This window comes from Sarcophilus harrisii, chromosome 2, assembly GCF_902635505.1.
Source record: "Sarcophilus harrisii chromosome 2, mSarHar1.11, whole genome shotgun sequence".
NCBI classification, from domain to species: domain Eukaryota; kingdom Metazoa; phylum Chordata; class Mammalia; order Dasyuromorphia; family Dasyuridae; genus Sarcophilus; species Sarcophilus harrisii.
Window position 1 is genome coordinate 279,526,434 of NC_045427.1, and position 24,660 is coordinate 279,551,093.

At 36.9% G+C, this 24,660-nt stretch overlaps 1 protein-coding gene across 3 annotated transcripts in view; it reads left to right on the forward strand.

Moving 5' to 3' along the window:
* The first annotated feature begins 1,878 nt into the window (after positions 1-1,878).
* Positions 1,879-24,660, forward strand: part of STXBP6 (syntaxin binding protein 6) — a 331,516-nt gene continuing 308,734 nt past the window's right edge. For all 3 annotated transcript variants that reach the window (XM_023501242.2, XM_023501236.2, XM_003756129.4), the window contains exon 1: positions 1,879-2,200. The gene's annotated coding sequence lies outside the window, so the exon portion shown is untranslated. The remainder of the gene's footprint in view (positions 2,201-24,660) is intronic.

Here is a 24,660-nt window from a genome sequence, read left to right on the forward strand (position 1 = left end):
TTTACTTATAAAATGGGGATAATCATACTTGCTTCATCTACTTCACATCCTCACTGTGTGACTTTGGGTAGGTCATAACATCTCTTTCAGCCTCTTTCCTCTTCTGTAAAATAGTAGCATTTACTTCACAGAGTTGTTTCAAGGACCAAATGAGATAACATAAATAAAGCACTTTGTAAATTGTAAAGTGCTATATATGGATTAGCTATTCTCATTTATTGAATTTTGAGGACCAAATGAGGGAACTGCTATTTACTTGTAAGTCATTCTGTACTAAATATATATGAACTAAACTGCTCAGGTGCTATATGTTTTAAATATATTTTGATCACCAACACTTGCTTCTTTTCCCTCCATTTTCAATATTACAATAATTATTAACATTTCATGATTCTAAGGAGTGGTGTAAGGGGGTATTATGCATATAAAAATTGACACTGCCTTTGACACTGATGGGCTGTGTAATTAGAACCTAAGTCCTTTCTACTCTTTGAGCCTCAGTTTCCTTATTTGTAAAACAGCAATAAAAACACTTGTAGAATCGATATGGGAGATTATATATGGAAATCACTTTACAAAGTTTGAAATACTTTATAAATGTCAGTTATTATTTTCAAAGGTTGCCATTCTCCTTTATAGCTTTCTGATGATTTCTGGAAATTGTTTGAAACCCTTTGAACTCTACTTGAAATCACCACTGGCCTCAATGACCTTACAAAAGTCCTGGAGACATTGTTAAGGCAGCAACAGCTGCAATGAACAAGTAAATGAAGGAATGATAGTAGAGATTCCAATACCTGGAATGAGGAGTAAATATTGTGCTAACTAGAGCTGGAAAATTGGACAAAGGAAGAAGAAAAGCAGGATAAAGTGATTTTTTTTTTTAAGATGTTAAAAAGTGCTGGAGAACTAGTGCTTACATAGTGGAAGGAGCTGTTGCTCCAAAGTTGATTAGAAATCGAGTCTATCGGTCTCTGTCTCTGTCTGTCTGTCTGTCTCTTCTCCCTCCTTCTCTCTCCCCCTCCCTCTCCTTCCCCATTAAATCGCCTATTAAATGCTTCATTAGTTGCTATATTTAAAGGATGTGCTTGATGACGTTTTTTTTTTCCCCTAAAACAGCAAGCAGAGCTACGGCTTTACTGATTATTCTTATAATTTCATAATTATATATCAGATTTCTGCATCACCAGATTAAAAAAAAATGCTGATTCCTTTACATTTTCCAAGACCCTTTCATCTTTTTTCCCCCAACCTCCAAACATTTCCTAAAGTCAGACAGCTTCCTGTCATCTCGAATTTTGCTGAAGAAAAATATGGCCCAGAGGGATTGTTATTTCATCAAGGTCACACAGTTTTCTGATTCTTCAATCATCATGCCACATATAACAGGTGGGGCACATGTCGATTTCTCTGGAAAACTGCTCTTCCGACTCACTGCGTGATTAAAAAAAGAAACAAAAAAATGTTATTTTAACGTTGTATATAACAGGGAGAATGCCACTGAATAAAGTCTTACACACTGGTATGCATTACTTTCCCTTTGCCTAAGGCTTGTTCCGGCTTTCCACCTCATTAGAATCTTAGGCGTAGATTTAACAAAATAAATAAATAAGTAAAATAATACCAACACCTTAGTGTTGAAACAGAAACCTTAGTCTTCCACGCGGGATAAAACTTGAGAAATTCTTCACCCCACCCACATTTACCCATTTTTGCCATTTACCCTTTCCAGAAGTCCACCGGGGACCGTCCCAGCACGCCCAGGCTCTGTCCACACCCAGATGTTTTCCACCTCCCCGCCTTTCTACTTCGCGGAGGGTCTTGTAGGAGGGCGAAGGACACCCCTCAGCCTTTTGCCCCGAGCAAGGTAGCTGTAGTTAGCGGCCCAACTGGGCATGCTCAGAGTCGGCCAGCGGGGGCAGGTTTGCATTACAAGCCTTTGCACTCCGCGGCTGGCGGGCGGCTGCAGCTGGAGCCCCAGTGACTGGAGTTGGAGTTGCCGGGAGTTTTCCCCCCTTACCCCTCCCTAGCTGCGCGCGCGGGAGAAGGAACCCGAGCGGAGGAGCCAGTCCGGGCCCGACCGAGCCTTCCCTGCTGGAGCCCAGTACCCCACGAGGGATAAACCTTACGGACAGAGGCGACTGGAGCTGGGGCGCGTGCCGCGCACTTGTACCTCTGGGAGCACGAGCGGCGTTACAAGGTATAGGCTCAGGAGTGGGGAGGAGAGAAGAAACTGAGGGACTAGTGAAGGGAAAAAAGGGTGGATGCAATTGCAACGCCGGCTTGCCCGTTCTGCTCAGATGAGGCTTCTTTGGGGAGGGGGCTGCAGCGCTGATGAATGCAAGCAAGATGCTCTTAAGTTTGCAGGCAGTGTTAGAGGGGGCTTTCTATCCAGGACATCTCAATTGCTCTGTGCAGATTGAGAGGGTACCTTTCCCTATCTCCTTTTCTTCCCTCAGTATTAAACCCTGATGTGCATAGATGGGCTGGTTAGAAAGAAGAGCGGTTTTTTTTTTAATTTTAATGAGAAAGTTAAGGAGGGATTCCTTCCCCTTCCCTCTCCTCTTTTTCAGAAGAGGATCCCCTCTTTTCCCAGAGGGAGGAAGGGTGTTGCATCTGAGGTCACGAAAAGTGGGCGAGCTGAATGGGTTAGGCTCCGCTGGAGCATGGACTGAGCTTCTTAATTTCTACCTAGAGAATGAAATTCTCAAATAACCCCGGATCTTCACTCCTGGGATTCTCCAGGAGAATCTTCCCTGCCAAACTGGAGGCGGATGCTTCTTCCCTTGCTCTGGGGCATTTGCTTTTGGGTCCCTCTTCTGATCAGGCTGGAGGCAATTGGCGTTTTTGAGTTTGCTGTGGTGTGCGCCAACTCCGGGTTGGGTGTCTGCCAGAAACCAGACTTCTATATGAGTGGGACTGAAAGAAGGGGAAACGTGTTTAGTTTGGGGTGGATAAGTGTTCCTTGCTGTTCTTGCCTATAGCATTTTCCTCCTCTCCCCCATGGCCTCTCGGTGGAAACACATTCCAGAGAGGAAAAGATTGAAGGAGGGTTGGAAGGGCCTCGTGGAGAGTTAGGGATGACATACAGTTGCTCCAGTAGTTGAACAAATGTGTATCTGTTCTTGACTTCAGCTCTAGGTCATTGGGGGTGGAGAGATTCCATGGCTAACTGACTCTCCTCTTCCTATTTTTCCCTTCCCCTAGGGGCTAGGTGGGATGGATTAGGAATAAGTGGACTCACCCAAAGCTGAAGGCTCCCCAGTTTTGAGTCCTGACTATCCTGGGACGCTGAGAATGGCATTTTGTGAAATGCAGGTGTGTGGAGGATGCTTAGGATTTCTTGGTTGGAGTTTTTCCACTTCTTTTTTTGAGTTTGGTGGTTTTTGTCCCTAAGAATCATCACTGTCATTACCCAGGAGATGAAAAAGCTTGGGTTGAGATCAGCGAACTGCTATTCGACTTTGAGGCTGCTGGTGGGAATCATTCCAGAAATGATTATGCAGGCTAGAAATATGCCTTCTTTTTGGCTCAACACCTTAGCTTGTTGAAGTTTGTGTGTGCAATTCTTAAAGAGACATACATGACTCTAAAATGCCACATTTAAAAGGGCTTATAAATCAGATTGCTGCTGGCTTCTTGCTGTGTATTTTGGGAGGCATGGAGTGAAACTGGAAGGGTCGTGCAGGTTTCCAGCCTCCACCACTGGGTCCCTTCAAAGCTATGCAGTATTAATTTGTACTTTTTGCCTAAGTTCAGAAACTCTGGCTTTTTGTGAAAACAGATTAACCTCAAACTATAAATATTACTTGGCCATGGAAAACTTGAAGCTTTTGAATTTTCTCAGTGTTTCTTTTAGCTTCACAGGTTATTTTTCAAATAATGCTTAAGTCATGACTATTTATTTGCAAGAATTGGTAACTGCTGTGTTTATTCCATCCCTAAGACTTGAAGAGTTTCATTTACTGGGACTTTTTTGTAGACAATAAGAAAAACTCTTCTCCTTTAAAAATGTAGCTTCTCATCCTTTGTGCCCTTTTCTTTCTTGCATCTTTAGAGCAAGTTTGTTGCTAGCATCTTTACTTATCTTGAGGAGGAGGATAGATCTGAGGCAGTCACAAAGGACCACTTAGGCCGTCAGTGAAGCTAACTGGACCATTTGAGAAATGACATACTTCATCTTCCTAGCCAGCTCAAGGCTTACACTTGGGCCTTAGGAAGAAAGGAAAACCATTCACTTGGGACAAGTAATAATTGATGTCCCTTTTCAGTATCTGTGACCAGTGCTTTCTGCTGCTTAAAAGGGAGGTTGACTTTATACTTAGGGCCTCATTTCTAAGTGAAACTACTGGTAATTCTTTCATTTTTAAAGATTATTAATAAATGTCAGGTATTAGCAAGAAGCTGAGACAGTAGAATGTAACATTCAAGAGGGTAAGAACTGAGGTGATAGTTTTATTTTTTGGTTGTATGTTTGGTCTCTAGCAAGGTGACTTTCAAATAATAGGCACTTAGTAAATGCTAGTTGAATTAATTGACAAGTGTGGCAAATCAAAGCAGTGCATTGTTTGGGAAGACAGGTGTGAAGAATGGATTTCCCCTCAGATCTCAGTAATGATTCTTACTTACTGCATGTGTGATCTTGCTCAAGTCATTTAATATTTATGGGATATTTTTCTCATCTTTATAGCAAGGGAGGAATGGGAGATATCAGTGGCATGATTCTAGCCCTAGAATAGATTCTGTGATTCTAAATATGAATTTTTGTTTACCTCAGAGCCTACTAGTTTGTCACCCCTCTCTCTCCCCCTCCATTCCCCAATGTCTGAAATGAAGTCCTTACATATCTTCATGTTTAGAATCTCTGTAATAGGTATTTTTTCTGATATCCCTGTTATGCATTGAGAAATTACACTGTATAACTTTATGCATACTTTGTATTTAGTAATCTGTATCCCCTTTCTATAGTAGAACAAACTTTTTGAGGGCAGGGGTCTTTCTTTTCTTATCTCCTGTAGCTATCATAGTGTTTTGTACCTGATAAATGTTAGTTACATTGAATTGAGTACTGGGACAACCCTTCTCCCTCCTAGGTCCCATACGAGGATTCATTGTGACAAGAGCAAATGACTTAGGAAAGTTGGTCAAATAATTCTTTCTTTGATATGTAGCCACCCTGATGACAGCAACAGTCTACTCTATACAAATAAATACTATGTTGATGTTCTCAAAGTGTATTAGTTCACCAGTAGGAAATGGAAATCTGTTTTCTTCCCTCCAAATAGTGAAATCCTTGGCCTTATGCTGGCCTCCAGTTCCTAGGCCTCTCTAGCAAAGTCTCTTAACAATGCTTTGCTTCATCAAATCTCTCTCCTGTTTTTAGATTCTTCTCTGGAATTTCCACACTCTGGGCAAAAGAATCTTACCAGTTTAAAAGAACAATAACACTTCAGAGCAGGTTTCACAAGAATTTAATGTGGTACCTTCCCTAAATAGGAAACTTGCCCTTTGTTCTTGGAAGATCTAAGTAGATCCTAGTAGATCCTTTGTAACAGAAAACATGAGAAGAACTCTTAGGATGACTTAATCTTTGAAAGCCTCAGTTTCTTCATCTGTAAGATAAGGAAGCTGGGCTAAATGACCTCATGAAGGTCTCATTACAGGTTTAAATTCTGTATTCTTATGTATCAGTTGGAATCTAAGTAGGTCTTTTTCTTTATATAAGTTAATGGTGCCTGGATAATAATATAAGGCTCTCATCTCCCTCAGCTGTCTATCAGGGAGCAGGAAGATAGAACTTTGGGAGATTTGTTAATGGTTTGTCAGCTTTATAGATTTCAAAGACTATTTCACTAATGACATTATTTATATGCTGCTAAGTTTTTATAATTTAGATAAACCTTAAACTATTTCCTACAATTCCTATTTCTGCTGAATTGCTGAAGGAAGAGAATAGAGTTAGGTTTCTTAACATTTTTTTTGTGTTGTGGATCCCTTTGAAAGTCTAGTGAAACTCATGGTCTCTTTTTTTAGAATGTCAAATAGTCAGCAAGCCTTTATTAACCACCTACTAATGTGAGGAATTGTGCTAAGCACTGTTTTAAAATACAAAACACAAAGTATATAGGATTACAAATGAGACCTGTTACCGGAATAAAGAAATAAACTGTTTCTCTTCCAATTTGAAGGAACTCTCTGAAATCTATATATGAGCTCCAGATTAAAAACCCCTGAAAGAGAGTAAGAAAGATGAGCAGTATATGCCATTTCAGGTATAGGGTTAGGTTTGATATAACCAGTAGTTCTCTTGGGTGTGAACTTAACTAGCTTTAAATAAGCCTTGTGGATCTACTTGAGTTAGCTATGCTAGGAGAGATCCAAAGACATTTGGTGATAGTGATGAGTAATTGTTAATTTCAATTTTGACTTTTGAAATTGTGGAGTTCCCAAAGCAAACTGGATGTTGCTTTTTTTCCCAGTGCATATTATCAGTTGTTTATCTTTTCTTTAGAGGATCAGGATGATCCAGGAGATTGTTTCACACTTTTGTGACTACCTATTTAAATATATATATATATATATATATATATATATATATATATATATACATATAATGTAGCCACCTGAAGAATATTATAAATATAAGTGAACTTGGGGCATGTTTGAACTGCCTATTTTGACCTGGCTTTTTAATATTTAAAATTGAACAGATCAGTGATTTTCATTTGACCTTACCAATGTTTAAGCATTTTTCTGATTTCTCTAATATCTGAAAGGAAGAGAGAGCTGGGAATAAGGACAGACAAGATAGCTGCTCAGAGCACAGAACATAGGGAAATGATGATGATGATGATAAGAGCTAACATTTTTATGGCACCTACTGTGTTTTGCTCATGGGCTAGATGCTTTACAAATGTTTCATTAAGGCCTCACACTAACCTTGCCCTCATAAGGGTAATGAGGAACATTTTTTAGTCTTAAGTTTTATAAAAGTATCATTTTAATATCAAAGAATATGGCTCTCTGATTTGCAGGTACTTCATTTTGTAATAATTCAAATCCCATGTGTTAATAGGGTGTATTCTGAGCTGCCACTAGAAGATAAGGAGATAGTGTAATTTTTAAACCTTCCCCACAGATACCTTGACCCAGATCTGGTAAAAAGCCAATTATGTTTTCCTTCTGGGAATAAAAGACAATACTATGCTGGTCTTTTATGCCATACCCCTAAAATGAGAACTCTTTGAAAGAGATAAATAGATAAATAAATAAACACATAAACAGAGAATCAGGTTGTATGTATGTGTTATATGCATATACATACACACAAATGTTCACACACACACACACACACACACATTTATTCAGGCCTAAAATGACAAATACCTTTTTTTTCCTTATCCTGTTCCAAGGGTTTTTATCCAAAATCTTTGGATAGATTTCAGGAATACATTGAACTTGAATGGGAAACAAATTACATCTATATTTTAACATGATTGGGTTTTCTTTATAATTCTGTGTATCTTATTTTATTCATTTAAAATATTCTGTGGAGTCCATAGGCTTTTCCTGTTTGTATATAGTATATGTATACAATATGTGTTAATACATATGTGTATATATATATATATATCCTAAAAAGTGTTTTGATGGTTCCTCTGATTGCTCTAGTGTAGGACATTTTCCTCTCCAGATGCAGACAAGCAGCTATACTGCAATTTATCCTTCAAGAAAGGGGCACTGAGAAGTAACTGGTTGACTCTGGGTTACATAAACAGTTATTCGATGGCTCAGAGGTAGGTCTTGAACTTGGGACTTTTTGATTCCAAGGCTAGTTTTCTCTTTTCTTTCTCTTTTTCTTTTTCTCTTTCTCTTCATTGCTAACCATTTATAGTAATAGTTGTTCTAGGTGACTCTTGAGATAGCACTTTTAAGTTTTACAAAGTTCTGTACATATATTACCTTTTTTGATCCTCACAACAGTCTTGGGAGGATGGTGCTGTTTATTACTCCCATTTTACAGATGAGGAAGTCTAAGCTTCAGAAAAATTAAGTGATTTCTCTTAGCTAGGACTTGAAGTAGGATTGCAGACCAGGTATTTTTACTTCTAAGTCAATTCCTATCTTCCTTCAAAGCATAGTTCTAGCACATCTCCTACTTTTCCTCTTCCCTCTCCCAGTTTTCCCTACCTTATCAGATTCTCTGCTTCTAGAACCTACCTTGTGGTTTTACTTATCTTTGTACATGTTTTCTCTCCTCATTCCCAACTCTTAGTAAATTATTTGAGACAGGATTAACATTCTTTTTTTACCCCTTTGTATCTCAGCACCTATCTCTGTGTGTTATCTATAGGCATATCTTGGAGATATTGTGGATTGGTTCCATACTACCTCCCAAAAATGATATAGCAGTAAAATAAGTCACACAAAGTTTTTGGTTTCCCAATGCATATAAAATTTGGACTGTATGCAGTAGTATTATGTCTTTAAAAACATACATATCTTAATTAAACAAATACTTTATTGCTAAAAATACTGAACATCACTTGAGCCTTCAGTGAATTTTTTTTTTTTTTTTTTTTGCTGGTAGAGGGATTTACCTCAGGATTGGTGGCTGCTGACTTATCAGAGTGATGGTTGCTGAAGGTTGAAGTGGTTGTGCCGATTTCTTAAAATAAGACAACAATGAAGTTTGCTGCATCAGTGGTGTCTTCATTTCACTTGACACTTATTAATTGGCTTAAATTCAATATTGTTGTGACTCCTGGAATAGTGAGGCCTGAAGAAAGGAAGAGAAATGAGGAACAGAAATCAGAACAGCAATCAGAGCACACGCTACATTTACCAATTAAGTTCACTGTCTCCTATGGGGCACCTAGTTCATGGTGCCCCAAAACAACTACAGTAGTAACATCAAAAATCACTGATCACAGAGCACCATAATAAATATAATAATGATGAAAAATTTTACACATTCATATACATTGTTGTACATTTTTTTTGATAATTGCAAGTATTATCAAAATGTGATTCAGAGAACATGTTGATGGAAACAGATGCTGTTGGAAAAATGGTGCCAATAGACTCAAGGCAAGGCTGCTACAAACTTTCAATTTGACAAAAATGCAGTATCTGAAGCACAATGAAATTAATCACAGTAGTAGCACAGTAGTAGGTGAGTTGAATTGAATAGATTATCCATTGTGGGGATTTGGAAGGCCTCTGACAAATTTTGAATCTAGCTTTCTCTGTCTTATCCTAAATTATGTGATCATTGACAATTTATATAGCCTCTTAATCTCAGTTTCTTTCTATTTAAAATGGAGATATCTCACAGGGTTGCTTTGAGGAAAGTGCTTTAGAAACCATTATGCAAACTTTATAGCAGTTATTACTTTTCTCTCCAGTCTCAATCATGATCTTATTGCTTCTTGGCAACCCTTTTATCCATAAGCTTCTAACTCCAATCCAATTCTCTGTTACAGCAAGTGATCTTGCTGCCTACTTGATAAATAGATCAGATTGTGCCCATATAAGTGAGATCCTCTGAGTCTCCTACTCCATATCTTTTCTTTTTAGGATTATAGATAATAAAGCTGGAACAGACTTTAGAAGTCATCTATTACAGTAGTTCTCAAGTTTTTGTTCTTAGTATCTTTATACTATTCAAAATTATTGCGGATCTGTCCGAAGAATTTTTGTTTATGTGGGTTATATTTATAGATATTTACTATATTAGAAAGAAAAAAAATTAATTTTGAATTTGTAGACCTCTAAAAGAGTTTCAGAGATTCCTCCCACCCCCTCCAGAATTCTCTAGACCACACTTTCAGAACCACTGATTTGTCTATACTTTCCTCCTTTTACAGATGAAGAAACAGGCTCAAAGAGATTAAGTGATTTATCTCAGATCAGATAGGTTGTAATAAGTTCCAGAGGTGGGATTTGAACTTATTAGATTTGACTCCAAATCTAGCATTCTTTCTGCTGTGTCTCCTGCAGCCCCCTCCATGCCCAATGCAGCTTTAATAGTCAAGACTTCTTTGATGGAGTGCTTTTTCCTGAATTCAAATCCAGCCTCAGATACTGACAATGTGGCTCTGGGTAAAATCACTTAATTTTGTTTGCCTTAATTCCTTATCTATAAAATGAACTAAGAAGGAAATGGTAAATGATTCTAGTATCTCTGCCAAGAAAATCCCAAATAAGAGTCACAAAGAGTCAGATATGACTGAGATGATGAACAGCAGCAACTGTAACAACCTGGCTTGGGACATCAGAAGTGGGAAATCAGTGAGATTTTCCTGTTTGAGTTCTTGCTCTTGTTTTAAAAAAACAAACCAAAACCTGGCTTTTATTTGTATCTGGAAATAGCTCTGTTGTTTGAGACAAAAAACTAGGCATGCCCATGCTAACAGTGAGTGACAAGCTTGTAGCATAAGCTGGCTGTCGGTCCAGGGAGTGCTGCTTTCTGGATCCCTTTCTTCTGCACTGGCCTGGAGATCATCTCAACTCAGGCCTGCACTTTTCAGGGGTGGATGAATCCTGACCTCATTCTGCCCTTCCAGGGATCTGGTTGTCTCTGCTGTTACAGTGATTTGTCCAGCCATTCTGTTGTGACAGTGATGTAGATGTGCTCTTTTCCCTTGTCCTTCAATTTTAGCTCTTGAAGGGAATTTAAAGATTCAGTACAATCTCCTAACTTAGCAGGTGATGTTTCAGTTTAAAAATCTTCTGTTATGTGCGGACCATATTAAAGACGTGTGCTTTTGGTATCCTTGAGCAGTTTGTTTCTTCTATAGAAAACTCTTAACACCTCAAAAAGAGCTGCAGTACATTTTTGATTTCCTTCACAGGTTAATTGTATGCTATTTCAAAAATCTATTCTTTTTGTACAGCAAAATAATTGTATGGACATGTATACATATATTGTATTTAACTTATACTTTAATATATTTAACATGTATTGGTCAACCTGTCATCTGGGGGATGGGGTGGAGGGGAAGGAGGGGAAAAATTAGAACAAAAGGTTTTGCAATTGTCAATGCTGTAAAATTACCCATGCATATATCTTGTAAATAAAAAGCATATATATATATATATATATATATATATATATATATATAAAGAGCAGCAGTACACTGGTACACCATTAACTAATTGATTTATTGGCCTCTAACTTCATACAAGTGGATATTCAAAGCCTTCCTTGTTCTGGCTTCATTTTGTTTCCTTTAACTTCCTCGTATTCTGTCCTCAGCCAGACCAGGCAGCTTGCTGTTCCACTAGATTGTCCCACCTTTTTTTTTTTTTTTTTTTTTTTTTAAACCTCTTTCTCCATGTTATCCCCTGTATGTTCTTCCCTAACATATATTGTTCTCTGGGAGCAGGTTTCCTGGGGGACTTCTGGGAGCAGCCTTCGTTCCAGTTCAGAGTACTAATCACCTCAAATGCAGCCAGGAGTTAAAGTCCAAATCCTTTATTGTCTCTTTCCAAGTTTTGTCTCCTTTACTCTGGCCTGGTTAGCTTTCTGGAGGCTTATCTTTCTCCTCTGTTCCTGCCACTATCTTTGCCTCTGCCAGCTTCTGCCTCTAGCGCCCTCCGAATCTAAAGGTTTGTTCTTCAGTCTCCAGCCAGCTCAAAGGTGGAGATAGAATGAATCTGTCTCCTCCCCCAAGAGTGGGCTTGTGTGTCTGGTCCTGAGAGCTTCTTGCTTATATGCTGTACACTGAGTACACACCAATCATTATATCACTAGGAAACCATTATTTGTTGTAAGCTTAAATCAATTCTAAACTAGATTTAAACATTGTCTCCTCAATTCTACTTAGTACCATATTTCAAGTTCTGGCCCATAACATCTCCTTGTAGGATCAGATCAGTCAGATAATTATTGTCTTTATCAATTCCACTGTCTTAGTATCTTATAAGAATCTTAACAATCCCCCTTGCTTGGAATCCTCTTCTGTACTTGTTGAAATCCTTTTCTTCCTTCAGGGCTTAGCTTAGTTACTACTTCCTGGATGATAGTCTCACTTAAAACCCTATGTGAGATCTTTCCCTTTTTGAATTCTTTCATGCCATTCTCTTTGGAAATCAAAGTACTGTAATTTTAGTTCTTGAAGGGAATTTAAAGATTCACTACAATCTCCTAACTTTGCAGGTGAAAAGCGAATCTACCCAGTATCATGTAGATCTTAGAAGCCAGCAATCTGGAGTTATGCCCAAAAAGTTATCAAACTGTGCATACCCTTTGATCCAGCAGTGTTTCTACTGGGCTTATACCCCAAGGAGATACTAAAGAAGGGAAAGGGACCAATATGTGCCAAAATGTTTGTGGCAGCCCTGTTTGTAGTGGCTAGAAGCTGGAAACTGAGTGGATGCCCATCAGTTGGAGAATGGTTGGGTAAATTGTGGTATATGAATGTAATGGAACATATTGTTCTGTAAGAAATGACCAGCAGGATGAATACAGAGAGGCTTGGAGAGAATTACATGAACTGATGCTAAGTGAAATGAGCAGAACCAAGAGATCATTATATACGTCAACAACGATACTGTATGAAGATGTAATCTGATGGAAGTGGATTTCTTTGAAAAAGAGCCCTAATTCAGTTTCAATTGATCAATGATGGACAGAAGCAGCTACACCCAAAGAAAAAACACTGGGAAATGAATGTAAACTGTTTACATTTTTGTTTTTCTTCCCGGGTTATTTTTACCTTCTGAATCCATTTCTCCCTGTGCAACAAGAAAACTGTTTAGATCTGCACACTACATTGTCTCTAGGATATACCAGGACATATTCAACATATATAGGACTGCTTGCCATCTAGGGGAGGGGATAGAGGGTGGGAGGGAAAAATTGGAACAGAAGTGAGTGCAAGGGATAATGTTGTAAAAAAAAAAATTACCCTGGCATGGATTCTGTCAATAAAAAGTTACTATAATAATAATAAAAAAAAAGATCTTAGAAGCCAGATTTTCTGATTCCAAGTCTACTGCTTTTTCATAGATGATATTGTGTTTCATGGGTGATAGAATGTATTGTGTTGATTATATCAAGCCTAGAGATACCGTAGGAATTCTTTAGTTAGTTTAGTTGCATGATGATTCACGAGTGCTCTGAATAGTCAGCTAATTTCATTTATATTCATAAAGATGTACTTATTTAACTCCATTTACTTAATAATATAGTGCATATTGGGCTGTACTACCACATACCTAACAGAGAGACCTCTGTTTGAAGGGGACTCACTTCTTTCCTAGACGGCTCATTCTATTTTTTGGATAGCTCTCATCATGAAGATATTTTGCCTTACATCTACTTTCACTTAATGCTCCTGATAATCTGTGTATATGTTGTATTACCCAATAAAGTGAGCCTTTGGAGAGTAGGAAATAATATTCATTTTTGACTTTATCTCTTCTGCACCTAGCATGGTGCTTTGCAGCTTGGTACTGGTGCTTCATAAGTGTTTGTTGAATTGAATTTAGGACTAGACTAGCTAAATTCAGTCATCATCAGTGATGATTTTTCCCCACTCAGCAATTCTTGAAGAGGTGGAATGTACATTGTTGCAGAGCATACTACAATGAGGAAATCACAGTGCCCAAATTATCCAAGTGTATCTGTCCTATCTTCCTTGTGACAGACTATTTATTATTCTCACTCACTTGGGTGGCTGGCTGACCGTGATCAAGATGACTCTAATGACATACTACATCTTTTATCTCAATGCATTTGCCTAGCATGCTATTTTACGGTAGGAACTCAAAATATTTGTTGAATTGGTACCTTGATTTCATATTTTTCTAAGGTTACTATGGGAAAAAAAACAAATAACAATGTATCAAGCAAATAGACTGGGCTTTTAGGAAATTGGTTGGTCAGCTCTCTAGTTCCTGAACTGTTATGTCAAATTGAACAAGGCATCCTGTTTTATCTTGTTTCCAGTTGTGCATTGAAGCTTTCATATAAATCATGCTGAGCACTAGATCAACCCCTTCGGTAGCTGTGTGGAGAAAAATTCAAGTGCTCATTTTACTGTTTCAAAAGAGAAAGTTGCAAAGCTCATGTTACCTCTTTTCCTGATAGTAATCAGCACTTGGTAAAGGAAAACCTGCCTGTCAGCTTCTTCCGAGTACAGGTAATTATCAAAACTTAGCTGATTTATTGGGTTCTCGCTTTATACAAGTGAGTAAATGCTTTTCAAATTCTTTCCTGGAACTCAATATTTGTGACTTGGGTGTTGCCATTCTTTTCTGCTGACATTATCTTTTCCTGCAGTGATAAAAACACCTTTCCCTATCCCCCTTCCCCTTTTTTGAAAATCAGTGCTATTCTCTTAGTTTAGCACATAATTTCTTTTATTGGGGAATTTGCTATTTTGCTCCCCTGGATAAGTTTAATGTCCGGAAGTCATCCTGATGCTACTTTATTTTATGAAGGTCATTATAACTACTCCAGCATTGGATCACTGAGGTTCATGGCCCCATTCCTGGAATATCACTTATAGTTTATGGGAGAGTTAAGTTTTTAAGCTTTCCTGCCTGAGCTTTGATCACAGCTTGCTCTAATTATCACTTAGACTTAGAAGGACTGAATTCCCAACAGGGGAAATGACACTGTCATTGAATTAGACCCAATCCAACAATCCATATTGAATTAACACAATTGTTTTTTTTTTTTTTTTTCCCTTTCTTGTAACATGAGTTTCCAGGAGTCAGAGACTATTGAGTACATAAGTGCAGGGGTAAGGGTGTGTGTGTGTGTGTGTGTGTGTGCGTGCACACATGCACGCGCTTGTGTATTTCTTTTGGACAATGTTATCTGGGCTCACAGTAGTGCAGATCGCAGCTTGGACTGGGAGGGAGGTAATGACTATGTAGCTGTCAAAAAAGAATATGGCCATGGGAAGAAACTGATTTTTAAGGAATCAGACCCTCTTTTGCTAATTCTACTCCCTTTTTAGTATTTCGTGTTTTCCCTCTCTGATGATTACTTCCATCTTCTACCTCCATGCAACCCACCTTACACTGAAAATTCACTCTTCACTTCAAGACTCCTGGATTTCTTTGGATTCAAAGAATCCATTGAGTTTTTTGACTTGACTCCTAAATGACACTCTGGTGTCCATTTCTAGTATTCTCCTAACTTTTCTTTACCTTTCTTGGGTAGCAGCTGGTTCTATCATTTTCATGGTCAGGAATGAGAATTTGTTTATGATGGGCGAGTTTTTGTTTTATTTTTCTTGGAACCAAGCCTCTACCTTACAGATTTCTGAACCAGCAGCTCCCATGCTTCCTTAGGTATTCCAACTTCCTTCCCTTCTTCTCCCAAGCAGGGACTATCTTACTTGTTTTTATTTGTATCCCTGGGACTTAGTAAAGTATTTCCCACATAGTGCTTGATAACTATCTAATTTTTACACTGATAATCAGATCACTTTGTTAATATAGGCAGGACCAAGCAATAACTTTATGAAACCCAGGAAGATCTTCCCAGATCTAAATTGTATGATCTCATGATAAATGATTGCTGTTTGTCCTTTGTTCTCTTTTTAATTAAAGCTGTTTATTTTCAAACATGTGCATAGATAATTTTTAACATTCACGTTTGCAAAACCTTGTGTTCCAACTTTTTTTTCTTCTCTTCCCCCCCACGGTCCCAGTTTGTTTAACATGTGCAATTTTTCTATACATGTTTGTACAATTATGATGCACAAGAAAAATCAGATCCAAAAAGGAAAAAAAGAGAAAACAAAGTGCAAGCAATCAACATTAAAAAAAGGGGAAAATACTATGCTGTGATCCACACTCAGTCCCCATAGTCCTTTTTTCTGAGTGCAGATGACTTCATTTCAAGACCATTGGAACTGGCCTGAATTATCTTGCTGTTGAAAAGAACCACGTCTGTCAGAATTGATCATTGTATAATCTTGCTGTTGCTTTGTACGATATTCTCCTAGTTCTACTCTCTTTACTTAGCATTAGTTCCTTTAATTTCTCCAGGCCTTTTTGAAATCATCCTGCTGATTGTTTCTTATAGAACAATAATATTTCTTAACATTCATATTCCATAACTTATTCAGCTATTCTCTAACTGATGGGCAGCTACTCAATTTCCAGTTTCTTGCCACTACAAAAAGGGCTGCTACAAACATTTTTGCACATAGATCCCTTTCACTTTTTTATGATCTCTTTGGAGTACAAGTCTAGTAGAGTGTTTGTTCTTCATTCTCAAAGAAGACCAGATATCAGGGATGTGATGCCATGATATGTGAGTGAATTGGATTTAAGTGAGGAAGGATTGTGCAAAGACACTAGCTTCACTTTCTCCTTTGGAGCCATCTGGTTCAGTGGCAAGATATAGATCTAGGTTACTGGAGATGGCCCTAGATGTAACTGGAGAAAGCTTAAGTCTTTAATAGTTACAGTTTTATCATTCTGGTTCTCTTGGCCAACAGCAAGCCCTAGGCCAAGCCCCACGTGGTCATTGCTTAGATTATCTTTGACTTTGGGTGAAGAGAAATAGTGATTGTATCTGTTTTGGATAGAAACCCTGAGGGTCTTTCCCTCCCTGACTGAATTTTTCATATTTTGACTAGGCAAAAGAAGTCATTCTCTGCCTCATTTTTTACCTAGCCTTAATTATTGATGGATATTGCTTCAAACTGATAAATGATTATTTCCCTAGTGTAGAACCAATTATACTACTTATATGAATGTGGGCAAGTGATTTAATAGTCTTTCAGTTAGTAAGCATTTGTTAATAGCATACTATGAAAAAGACTATGTGCTAAGTGTTGGGGATACAAAGACAGGCAAAAACATGGATCTTGCTCTTATGGAACTCATATTCTAATGGAGGAGACAATATCAGAACAATAGTGTACTATAAAATATATATGGAATAGATTGTAAACTTGAGAGTGAGCACCAGAAATGAAGGGTACCTAGAAAGGCCTCTTTCTGAGACTTTTAAGAGCTGCATATTGAAGGATTCCAAGGGGAAATTAGAAGATGGAAGTGAAGTAGAAGAATTCCAGCTATGCAGGACTGCTATTGAAAAGATAGAATTGGGAGATTAAGATTTGTGAATTCAAGAAGGCAGGTAGTTGTGGCTGACTTAGTGTTTGTGGAGCGGGTTATTTTTAAGATTAAAAAGATAGGAAGGGACAAGATTTTGAAGTCTTTTAATGCCAAATAGAACATCCCATCTTTGATTCTGCATGTAGTAGGGAGCTGAAGTCTTCATTTGTAATTCATTCTTCATTTGTAAAATGAGGGAATTAGTCTCTATTATATCTAAGGTAGTAATCTGTGTTACCATGATCTCATAATAAGTGAGATTGAAGGCAAAGGAGGTTTTCTTTCTAGCATAGTTTATATTCCTTTTGAACATTTTAATAAAAGGGTAATAATTTTTTTGTATCTGTATTATATTCTTCTTCTGAGGATAAGGGAGATTAGTCAGATGCATATATTTTATTTGCCTTTCAAAATAAGGATCCTTCTGCAGCCTTGGCTCTGGGAAAAATTTTCCTTGGTGTGAAAGTAACCAATATGGTAATTACAATTTTAATCCCCATGCCATTATATCTTGTCTAAGTTTTGACAAAACTTAAAGTTGTGAATATGAGTTTGCCCAAAATATGTAGCTACAGCTGGTAGATGTACTATTTCACCAAAGTTGAGAAAAGAATATTAAATATTTAAGTGCATATGGAATCTTATCTATTTTCTAAGGCCAGTACAACCTTCTAAGTTGTTTGATTTTCCTCAAGCTTTTGATATCAGTTTATTCTTTAAATATTTAGGGATTCTTAACCTTTTTTTGTTTGGTGTGAGGCACTTTTCTGGAAGCCTGGTAAAGCATATAGATCCCTTCTCAGAATGAATTTAAAAGAATAAAGGAAATGCCTAACAATTACTGATGAGATCCTGAGTCCTGAGGGTTAGCAGAAGAAACCTGAAGTACTGGTAAGATTACTTCCTGAGGGAAGTAGGGAAGGGCACTGATGGGGATCAGTTCAATTGTATAGTCCCAGTCTGTGTGGAGGTCTTGGGTAACCCTATCTTACTGTGTCCAGTCAGAAATTCAAGTTATGTTAAACTCCTATTTCCTCTGTAAAACTGTCCATGGCCCATCCCATCTTTGCTGAATCCCTTTTGAGTTAGCCCACCAAGGTATTCTCTGCCTAGTAGTGTCTTTCTCCTCATCCTTCCCCCATGCCTCATGGTATCCTTCCTCCCATCCCTTCCCTATGCTTCATGGTGTCTTTCTCCTTTTTATAGCTAACTCTTTTAGGGTGTTAAATTCCTCTATGGATTTAGCCTGCCAGTCAATGACATACTCACACCTCATGGCATATTCCTTTAATATATTCTTTTATATTCCTTTCCTTGGTAATCCTATTGCTCTCCTAATTTTATTTCACATTTACCATTTCTGGTGTCTATTTTACCTCTTCGCTTTGTCTATCACCCCTTCTCAGAAATAAACCAATCTTTTGTCAAAGAGAGGCCATTGTGAATTTTTTATATGGTCGAACCCCAACATTTGGTACTATTTGCTCTCCTAAATCTCATTAATATCAGAGGTTAGTGAAAATAAAGGTGCATTATTTTCCCATTCAGCTTCACAGTTTTCCAGACATCTGATATCTGTGGATACTAGGTTACTCACAGTCTAACTCTCTTGGAATATTGACTTCTGTATGATCAGTAACCTTAACAGAGCTGTTTGATTTTTTTTGGGAGGGAGGCAGTTTGTTAGGAGGGGGAGAGGGGAAGAAGCCTTACAAGGTTTTTTTTGTTTTTGTTTTAACTATGTGGGAAGTTTTTTCCTACTAAGGATTAACATGAATTTATGGAAGGAACATGGTATCTGGATCCTAGAGACTTGGATTTGGATCCTTCCTCTAGCTTCTACCAGCTATGAAAAAGTACAAGCTCTAGGAGCTTCTTTTCTCATCTGTAATAGAATAATATTTTCCCATTGTTCTCACAAGTTTCTTACAGGAAAGTGCTTTTGTGAACCATAAAACTTGGACTAAATTATTAGTGATAGTTTCTTTTGTTTCCCAGGGTCTGTTCCAAGTTAGGAATTTGCTCAAGCTACTGGGTCAATGGGATAGCTCTTGGGACAAGTGTCCTTTGATCTTCAACTTTTCATGGAATTCTGTCTCAAGTGAAATTTCAAATTTAGTCTTCTTGTGGTCCAAGGAGGAGAAAATGCAATGCTGACAGAACAATTTATTTTTAGCTCCTCCAGTGGAGATTTGACTATGAATAGGCACTTTAATATCAACTTCTAGTGTTCTTTGTAGAATCCTGTCAAATCTGAACACTCTCCCCTCACCCCCTCTTTCTCCCTTTCCTCCCTTCCTCCCTTTCCCCCACCCCAAACACAACTCATTTAGCCCTAGGGATTAACTAGTAGATAAACTTAACTCAGATGCCAGCACACATTCACCATCATCACACATTCATGCATAGCCTGCTGGGAACTCTGATGCTTCAGATTTTGGATTTTCTTTTTGGCCCGAGTCTTTTCTTTGGCATTGCCTTCTTTTACGTTATAGTCTTATCTTCCATGGTCAGGATTTTCAGTCATTGAAGAAGAAAGAGAGAGAAGAAAACAAGAATTTTTAGGAGATGCTGATAGCAGAATGTTTACAGGCACCTTATTTTATAATGTGATATATTTGCTAATAAATCCTTGGTCAGTAGCTTTCAGATGAAGCAAGGTGATTTTAAAGCCTATTGCTACATTTCTAAACTTTGAAGGAGAAATTATCATGATGTTGTAAGAACTCTGGCATTGGAATGTTTGAATTCAAATTCTTACTCTAGTACCTACCACTTGTGTATGATTTTAAGCAAGTCATTTAAATTCTTATTTATTCTCTTATCAATAAAATGCAGAGATTGGAGCAGATCAAGTATAAAATTTATTTCAACTCAATTTATTATCTTGTGAATTGTGTTTTAATTCCTCACAATTTCTGTTGGACTGGATGGGTTTCCTTTGAATGAATTCAGTCAATGCTTGTTATTATTTTATTTTTGTTTATTTTGTGTTGCTCAAATAGAAATGGTCCTAGAACAAGTCATTATCTTTCTTTTGTATTTGTTTTTGTTTTCATAGTTGAATGATAGTATTGGGATGCTGGTTCATCTTCTGTAGACTTCTTGTTCCACATGGTTATTATTTAATCTGCCAAGTCTTTATTTTGAAAATTTTAATTACTTAATTTGGAGGTTGTATTTGTTTGATATGACAACTTTTATTATGTATGTTTTTCTTAAATTCTTATGGGTCAGTGCAATTAAAAGAGTATAATGATGAGTATTAGTCTATTTGTGATAATATAATTGACTTTGTTGAATTCCCATAGATTTTGTCTGTTACTTTTTGAAAAATAGCAATGTTCTGGTTTGTCATTCTAGTCATTTGGTTGTGTCTTTCTAGGTATTTGATGGTTGCTAAATTTTTATAGCTTGCTGGATGGTTTCTACTGTTTCCTTGGAAAATCTGCATTAATTACTAAATCTAAGCTTCTTAAGGATGTACTTTCTATAACTTTTGGTAGCAGTGACCTGATTTTGGTACTGTAATCATGCATTATACCATTTATGCAAACTTGACTCAACTATTTGTTTGTTTTCTATTGAAATAATATTGGTTAAGTTAATGAAGATGCTGCCTAAGGATGGGACTTTTGCTTCTATCTTAGCTATTTTATGAGCTCCATATTGCAGTAAACCAGTATGAGTTGCATTTGACAGGGCAAGTGAGGTCCATCTATTATCAGCTTTATAATTGCTTTGTGAAGTCAGGTCATTTTATTCAGAACAAGTATTCTATAAAATTTTAACCTGTTATAAGATTTTTTTTTTAAAGGAGGAAGTATTGGTTTTTATATACTTGCCTTGAGATAGTGAGCCCTGTATTTTGTTAACATTATATGACTTTTTGGATATTTTCTAAAGCTACTATTACCTGTTTTATTATTGTAAGGATGCACATTAATACAGGTTATGTGAAGATGTTCTAAGAACACTGCTAGAGAAATGGTGCCAAATTCAAATAGAAAGGGGGTCACTAAGATTGCATAAGGATCTCTTGCCAACTACATATTGACTTAGAATATCAACATTATCTGTATTTTATTGTATTTTTATTTATTAAAATATTTCCCAATTATATCTTAATTTGAACACCTCTACTCTGGCATGTTCTTCAGATTGAACTTTGACTTTAGGACACTAGTTAAATCTTTTGACATACATGGTCACAATTTTTTACTTGAAAGCTTTGTCTCTGGTGTGTGTTACCTGAAGATAAAGTTATATATAAGTATTAGATTTGTCCATTTGCATTCTTTAACGTCCTGATTGAAGCCCTAGACTTTTAGTATCAATTTTTTCTTGGCATAAATTGAGAGGTTTTTTTTTTTTTTAATCAGTCCAAATGACATTTTGATAGTGTTGGAAGGTTGAGTGTGGTGGTGCAAATCTATAGTCTCTGCTAAGGAAGCAGATGGGACTATTGGGTCCCTGAATTTAAGAATTCTGAGTTGCAGTAGGGCTGTCTGCTTCACCCTGAATCAAGCACAAATAGAGAAGATGGATAATATCGTTAGATTACTCCATTGGAAAACACATTCAAAAGTTTCTCACAGTCATACTTATTTCTATTCGAACAGGCAAGATGATAACAAATTTTTGGGGCTTTAGCAGGCAGAACCATAACAGGCTTAGGTTGCCTCCCTTATTTATTAGTTGTTGTTATTATTATTACCATTATTATTTCATTTTCAAACTGATTATCTAGTTGGGGGAATCACTTAGTTTTTCTTTTTGCTCTTTTGGCTGTTCCTAGTTGCCATTTTAATCCCTTTTCTCTCTTACACAACTTCTACTTTAGTTCTACTTCATCATCTCTTGCCTAAACTGTTGCAGTGGCTTCCTAATAGGTTTTCTTTCCTCATTATGTAAATTATAATAGTTCATGTTATCTTTATAACTATCTGAGGAAAATAACTTATTATTATTCAGTCATATTCAACTTTTTATGACTCCAGGGACCATATTGTCCATTTATTGGCAAAAATACTGTAAAAGTTTGTGACTTTCTTCTCCACTGGATTAAGATAAACAAAGGTTAAATTACTTGCACAGGATTCTACAACTAGTAAGTGTTGGAGCCTAGATTTGAACTTAATTCTTCCTAATTCCAGGACAAGTATTCCATCTATTGAATCATCTACCTGCTGCCTATGATGAAAGAGGCATATACCAGGGGCTGGATGAAGTGGGTGTTAAATTAAAGGAAAGTACAATCAAATCTTACACTTGTACTTATAAATACAAAGGAGACGGGATAGTAAAGGGAAGGTGGAAAAAAAGAGAAAGAAGAAGCAAAGAAAGAGGAAAGGAAAGAGAGAAAGAAAGAAAAGAGATTTCTATGGAAAGAAACCTGTACATATATAAACAAATGGAAAGGGGCAAGATCTGTTTTCTCATAGTTACAAGGAACTCTCAGATAAAATAATCCTTTCCATCACTACAAGCCAGCACTTCAGGGTTTAGAGAATCAAACAGGGAAAACACTTACTCATTAGGCTATTAATTTGTTAAGGGTCATATTGCTGATAGATATTACTTGTTCTATTATTTTCAGTAGTATTTACCTTAGTGATTCATTCTCTTTCTCTTTTTTTCCTCTCTTTGGAATTGTTCTTATCGCTGCTTTAATTAGAATTTTTAGTTCTTTCAAAACTGCTTGTTTTTACAGTGTTGTTCTTATTGTATATATTTTTTCTCTGGCTTGTATTCCATTCACTTTATTAATTCATATAAATCTTCTAATTTTTTTCAGAATTCACTCCTTCACTTCCTATGGCACAGTACATTTCATTCAGTTCATTCAAATACTGCAATTTGTTCTACCATCTTGTTACTATGTCTTTCCTACAGCTAAAAGTATTGCTATGAATAGACTTGTAAATATGGGCCCTTTCACTTTGTATTTCTGCTTCTGTGGGATTTTATGAAAGCTTGTTTTAACAACCTGATTGCTTTAATTCTCCTTCTTTTCTCATCATTTAAAGTTGGGAAAAAACAAAAATTGTCTCTAGAATTCATTAGATCCTTTAGGGAAACATTAAGTATAAATAAATACTTCTTTCAAAAAAACTTTTTAAAAGCCGTATGTAAAACATTGATTTTGTTTCCTATTTTCAGTGATAAATTTCATGCTTAACAAGAAAAGTCTTCTGTCTTATAATATTCTTGCCACCTTCCTGTTTAAAACTACCTCAAAGTAGATAATCTTTGTATTCTTGACCCTAGATCTCCCTGCTGAAACAAAATGCAGCAGCATTTGTAGACCTATTAACAGGATATGGTTGCATATTTAAATTTATGTGAAGTTAACAGATTGAAGCCAAGATATTCAATGTTATAAAAGTTGACAGGCATTTATTTGGTGCTTTGTTATGCCTTGAGAGATTGAGGTTGAGATACTGAGAGAAGAATTAGAATTAAGAAAATTCTTTGTGCACACCAGGCTTTTCTAAATGCATTCAGCTCAGGGGCCAATGTTAGAGGAATCTTTTTCTGATTTTTTTTTTTTTTTTTTTTTTTTTTGCCTTATTTCTCTGTCTCTTTCTCTTTTGTTCTCTCTCTCTAAGTAATTTATCTTGTAAATAAAAAAAATTCAGCAAACATTAAGCAACTACCTTTCAAGCCTAGCGTAAGAGATAAGGTATGGACAGGGAGAGGGTTCTAGACCTATGATTTAATTAGTTTAGGGAATTTGAGACTGAGACAGCTCCTCCTACCAAAGCAAGTCAGTATCTCCTCTGTCATTCATGGAGTTTGTTGTTATTTGTCCTTTATTTCTGAAGAGGACCTATGAAACCATGAAGATGATAGCTTGACCTGAAAGTGAATTGAATTCGGCAGAGCTGTGCAAAGTCAGCCTCACTCTCTCCTCCACAACTATCTAGGATCAGTGGCAGGATAAAAGTCAAGATGACTAGCAATGGAGAAATTTAGCAACTTGCTCAGGATCATATAGCCATTATGTGCCAGCAGTGGGACTTATATTTAAATAAGTTTCTGGAGAATAAACATAAACAAAACAAAACAAAAATCAGTTCCTTCCCCTCAGTGAACTTACATTCTATCCATGATATGTAGTCTGTATAAAGAATTTTCAAGACTTTTTTTATTCCCAGGTATCATTATGCCTTGAGCAAAGTAGATGCTTATTAAATACACACTGGTTGAAATGCCTGGAATTTTTCCATACTCCTTAGAATAAGTTTGATTACATAGGTCCAACATCAATTATTTATATTTGGGTTAATAGGAAATGCTGGTCTGTGTGTTCAAAATAAGTGCTTCTCAAAATGTCAGGTTAAAATGGGCTATATAGCTAGTTCTGTTCTCTCCTCCCTCCCCTGAGGCAATTCGGATTAAGTGACTTGAGCAGGTCACACAGCTAGGAAGTGTTAAGTGTCTGAGATCATATTTGAACTCAGGTCCTCCTGACTTCAGGGCTGGTACTCTATCCATTGTGCGTGCCACCTAGCTGCCTCTATAGCTAGTTCTTAAATCACTGCAATATAAATACAGAATTAA